Below are 6,391 nucleotides of genomic sequence, written 5' to 3'. Positions count from 1 at the left end.
TTTCCATTACTTCTTTTTTCTAGATTATTTTATCTTAGCAGAGAGTCTATCGAAATAATAGCTCTACCTCTGAGGTAGAAACCATATTTGCATACACTTTAGATTTCAAACTAAGTTAGATGGATATAGGCGCTAAGGAAGTTAAAAATCGAAGTTGGAAAAGGATTTAACTCCCCACAAGCTAAGTTATTTGGTCAATTGTAGAGCTTATATTTGGGAAGAAAAGCAAATTGAGGTAAATAAAAGTGAAATCTCTAAATGTGTTTTTTTCCGTCTAAATGTTCTAAAGGTCTTGTAAATTAGAACTAGTACTTAATTAGTTTGAAATGTATATGTTTTAATTTATAGCGTGCACATTTTATGTTTTGTTTTAAATTAATCTTCTTCCACCAATCAATAGGCTATTGCGTATTGTGATGGTGTACTCATTGCCGCTCCGGCTATGGATAGTCACAATAATTTGAGCGTGTAATTGATTTTTCGAACAAATTCCGAATGCATTTGATGTTTTTTCTCAATCATACTAAAGCATAATATATAATAGATGAGTAGGGAGGTTAATAAAAATAATGTAGTAGTGACATCCAAAATGCCAACTATTTGAAAGTTGACAGATAACTGAAGGGATCACTTGACCTACAGAGAGAATTGGACCAGCCCCTACTCCCCCCACTCTCCCTCTTTTTTTGTGCTGCCAATTATTTTTCATCCTTACAGATTCCTTTTCTGCCTGCAATAAAATTCATATCTGTTTTTGACTTTTAGCTTTAATATCTTTTCTAAAATATTGTTGAAGTTTATGTGTAAACATTCTGGGGGAGTTTCACTTACACAAGTCTTTACCCATCTTGGATGTATATACTGCCATATTACATACTCCTATATATATTATGTAGGACCCCCTCAAATTATACAACTTTACCACTATTTTGGCTACTAGTGTTATACATCCTTTCTTGTTAAATTTACATGAATCCAATATTCCCACTAAAGAAAAAGGTAATATATATATACATAGAAACCTATGGTAATAATATGAGTATATCAATCAAGATATTTTCGATATATGTGTTATATGTGTGACAGATTTAAATTATATGGGGGCTGGAGAATATAAGATATACGTAGATCTTGCTCTTATTTTTATGGTATAGAAATTGTGACGCTAGGCTCAACACACAACAAAACAGTCTCGTCATCCCTTCAAATGAGAAACAAAAAATAGGACTAACTAATAGTTTGGATTCTTGAATTATAAGATATTCTTGAATAGAATTTGGATAGTAATTTAGTTGGTAGAACGCATGAAGGATGAAATATTCGATTCTCACCAACCCACACCCTAGACCAATAGAGAAAAATTAAACTTTAGGTATTTAATCAATCAAAATGAAATTTAATATTAGCTTGACATTTCTAGTTATGGAAGGATTGATCGATAGAGATAATATCTCAGATGATCACTCGATTAAGGGCAATTCTCTTAAAAAGTCACCCGATTTTATTTTATAACCCAAAAAGGAGTTACTCAACAAATATTTAATGTTTTCACTCTTACAGTATGTCTTTTTTTTGCTCATCGAAAATGACCCCCCCTACACACACACTAACAAGGATTGTAGTGGAATAATTCATTCTTTATCAAATGTCTCGAGTTCGATTCATAGGTCAGGTATAGAGTTTCTTTAGAGATCGCTTTACTGCTAATGTGATAATTTTCGGTACGAATCCAAATTTAGTCTGACTTGGATATGAATATCCGACAAAAAGAAAAAGAAAGTACACCCTAAGACACACCTTGGTTCACTTTCCTATCGATCGGGGTCCTCTTTGCCTAGCTAGTGTTGAGTGTTGACTCTAGTAGCATGCATAAGAAACACTAATGCAAGTATAGGCACATTTGAAACTAGTATGAATATTATCAATGTTCCTTGGAGCAGTAAAAGAAGATGCCACTTTGGTGATGAATTGATTATAGCAAAAGGGGACTGTGAAAGGCCATGTGATGAGTATTGAATGTTTTGATTACAAAAGAATGTTTAAGCATGGGATGCAAGTATACATCTCTTGCAGTAATATGTTACCCAATATATTCATTAGCTTCTCATCAATCACAATCTCTCTTTATATGAATACTCATTTATATATTTCCCTTTAATTAATTTCCCTATAAAACGATAAAGACAAACACAACTTCAAATTTCAAATTCAAATTCAAATCCAAACTTTTCATGTGTCTTCTCTAAACAAGTAGTGACAAGACGTACTACTAGAAAACATGAAATTAGGTACGAAATTTATAGATTGGATTCAGAATTTAATATTTATACATATTTTGTAAATTTCTTAACACGTTGTTAATGTACTAAAACTCCTATATATGCTCCAACATATTACAGCAATATTATTGCTGGCATACGAAGATGGTTAGATTACCAAAGGAAGAAGGTTGATCATTTTCTAGAAAGACATAACTTGAGAGGAAAAAAGTTCCAAAAATGAATAGTTATTATGTTCAATTTTAAGAACATCACCACTTTTTCCCTAATATAATGCCCTTAACTAAGAATGGCATGCAAGGTTTAATTAGCAAGAAAAGTGATAATTGTGATACTTTGACATATCATTTAATGCATTTTAATTACTCCTTACTTTGGTGTGTTTTTAAATAAGTGAAATTGATCAGTGAACATGAGTAGCTACACTTGTCATCTAGGATTTTGATGAAATCAACTATTGGGTGAATCATTTTGATAGGGTTTATTTTACTGTAATTCAATTACAATTTGTCTGTATTAAATTGAAGTGATCTCAATTGAAGGTGTCTAGAAAATTATTGCTTTTAATGGGAAGATACAAGTGGAAAGTGGAAAACTCAAAGATTATTAGAAATTATTTCCACAAATCATCATCATAGATATTTTTTTTACTCATGGAACACACCCCTTTATTTATTACTTACCTATTTTTATTTCTTTATTACTTGTAGTTATTTTATTAGTTAAATAAAAAATCATCCTTGTTTTGATGCAGAAATTGTTTAAATTTTGTTACTTGGTAAATAACATTACTTGATTACTTTTAGAGTGAATTAGAGAATGAATGGTGATTTGAATATTAATTATGCAACTATATTTATTGCGACCTCTTAATCTTTTTTACTAGATCGTACGTAGTAGGGTGTGAATATGTGATCAGAAAGTGAAAAGTTAGAAAGAAAGTCATTCTGTTAGAGTAACGTACAAGCAATATTCATGGCAATTACTACTATATTTGTTCAATAAGTTTGAAAATTGAAACTAATCATATCATTGAAATGTGATTTTATTTTTTTGGGTGAAATTGTGGTAAATTTATTGATTTATTTCTTATTGTGAAAAAGATATCTATATTATATTTAAAAGTTTTCTAGCTGTTATTTATATACATATGGTAATATAAAATAAGAAATTTTCTTTTTACGTGCTTGTAGCTCACAAATAAATTAGTACAGTTTAATTTACTTTCCAGGTATATATGGGGAAGGATCTCGAAAGGCGTTAAAATAAATTGAATATAACTGAGGACAAAATTACAATGGGGTCTCATCATTAGTTAGCCTTTTAAGAAGAAAAAAACTGTAGTATAGTACTAGTTTTTAAAAAAGAAGTAGAGAAAGGCTAATTTGTTCATCAATATCTTATGGTACACTAATTTAATTATGGGATTGGCTAGCTTTTTCAAATAATTTCTTCCTAAAAGTGAAAGGTGCAAGTGTAACACATGATCAAAGAGAAAGGGGTTTATATCTTCTTTCCAAATGCAAATTACTCATTTCTTGCTTTTAATCCATCTCTTCTCTTTTATCTAGTTGTTTAATTCTTCATATCTTCAAAAGTATAATTTTAATTTCTTTTGCAAAATCCAACAATAACGTAATATTATGAGTGTGAAGAACATCCACAAAAATATGAGTATGAAGAAACAATAATATAAAGTATGTCAAGATAAAACATCAAAATAAAAAAATTAAATTGAAAAGTTTACATATGATTGAGAAAATTATATTACAAAAATGTATGTTTTACATGTTAATGCTAATATAAGGTTTTTTATTTTATTTGCTTTTGAAAAGATTGTGTTGCCATTTTTATTTTTTAATAGTCAAATCGATGGAATTTCGTAATAGCATAACACTCTTCAATAGACATCCTATAACAATAATAACAAACCCTAATGTAGTCCAGAGCGAGATTCTAGAGTGGCACCCTTCCAGATAAATCTTGGGATAGTCTAATCAAAGGAGCCAACTCTTATCCATTCATTCTAAGGCCCAGAAGATTATAGCCAGCAATACCAATCCTAGAAAAAAGTATTCATCTTGAAATAGGGATATTCATAGCAGTTGGTGGCATGTATAATCCCGAGAGAAAGAGAGGGAAGGATAACAAGTTCGATGGAGTACTCTAGAGAGGGTAAAGTGTACACATATCCTATAATTCCTGTCTTATGAAGATAGAAGATAGAAAGATTATTTCCAAATATCCCCACTCAAGTAACGTATATCAAATATTATGCTAAAGAAAAGAGATATAACAAGTACTAGAGAAAACATCACATAGCATACATACAATAAAAAGAAAGTAATAATAACAACAAAGTAATGCGATAACCAAAACACAATCAATAGCAACATAAATCACAAAATATCAAACTAATAAAACTGCTAATATTATCGGTATAAAGGAGAAATAGGTACGGGATGACAAAGTTACAGCAAGTCTACCCATAAAAAAGCGAGACAACTCTCAACTATCTACTAGCCGTTGACCCTAATCAGCGAATTGCAAATCCTCTTATCTAAGATCATGTCCACGGTGAGCTGAAGATGTGTCATGTCATATCCTGTCTAATCACATCTCCTTACTACTTCTACCCCTTCTGAACGCACAATCATCAACCTCTCACATCTCTTTAATTAGGGAAGCCTCTTTATATTACCTAACCATCTCACTCTCACTTCCGTCATCTTATTCACTGTGGAGACCACTCTTAAGTCCAACCATATCCCGATGTTCTCAGTCCTAATCTTATTCCTCCTACTATGCCCACACATCTACTCAGTATCCTCATTTTCATAATCCTCATCTTTTAAATATGAGAGTTCTTGGTTGGCCAACACTCTGCCACTAAACACATAAATTATGATTTTACATTCTAAAGTAATAAAAAAATGTTACTAAAAATATAGTTTACACCTTTACACTATGTTATGTAAGAAGGAGAGCCTTTAGAGTAACTCGTAAAGTTGATGCCATGTGATCAGGAGGTCAGGGGTTCAAGCATTGAAAACAGTTTCTGGCAGAAATGCAAGATAAGGCTGCGTACAATAGACCATTTTGGTCGGACCCCTTACACTATGTTATGTAAAATGGAAAAGAATATGATAATTTTTCGGAGTTGGTTAAGGGGATTGCTTTGTTGTTGATATCTTTGAATTCCATATTTGAAATTGTGATCGAATCTATTTATGTTGGAATAATAATTCAAAGTCGGAGTAGGAATTCTAAGTTGTTTAAGATTTTGTTATTTTTGGTATTTATTTAATTAATAATGTCTAATCAGGAGTTGTTTGTTCTAATTCCTATAGGAATAGATTTTCTAATCCTAATTTAATTTAGCATAAATAAGGATGTTGCTAGGATATTTTAAAATACAGAAAAATACAAAATATACAAGAAAGAAAGATCAACAGAGATCTTGTAGTAAGATACAAGAGATTTTGAGTTTATGAATAAAATATTTTTCTTCAAATTGGTATTAGAGCTTTTACTGTTCTACCATCCTGGTAAGGAATTAAAGAATTTTCATAGTTGGCGGGCGGCTATGACTCATATATGTTGTCCGTCTGACCAATGATCATGATGACAAGCGTCAGATGAATGATATATGCATGAAAACATCATACTAGAAGAAAGGACTTACAAAAATATTGCAGAGTTAAAGAAATGCAAGCAAACATAACACAAGACGAAGAAATATTTCTCTAATTAAAAGTTGGAGAAAGTTAAAAAAAAAATAATTGGTGGGAAGGGCATCAATGGGAGTTGGAGACAAAGTCCCCCAACACTTGAAAGTTGAACAGAAGTGCTCCAACACAACCAAGAGAAAAAATATTGTGAGTTGGAGACAAATAGACTAAGCCTATGGGCCGGGTAGATCGGACCTACGGGCCGGATAGAACGAGCTTATGGGTTGGGTAGACCGAGTCTACAAGATGGATAAACCGAGCCTAAGGGCTAGTGTAATGTACTTGAGGGTGATTTTCGAAAATTTGTACAAAACACGTGTGAACAGTAACACGCGTGAACAGTAACTTTTTGGGCAGAAAATGCCCCTTTCTTCCCATTTC

Source organism: Solanum dulcamara, chromosome 4 (assembly GCF_947179165.1).
Source record: "Solanum dulcamara chromosome 4, daSolDulc1.2, whole genome shotgun sequence".
Taxonomy (NCBI): domain Eukaryota; kingdom Viridiplantae; phylum Streptophyta; class Magnoliopsida; order Solanales; family Solanaceae; genus Solanum; species Solanum dulcamara.
This window is presented reverse-complemented; position numbering follows the sequence as displayed.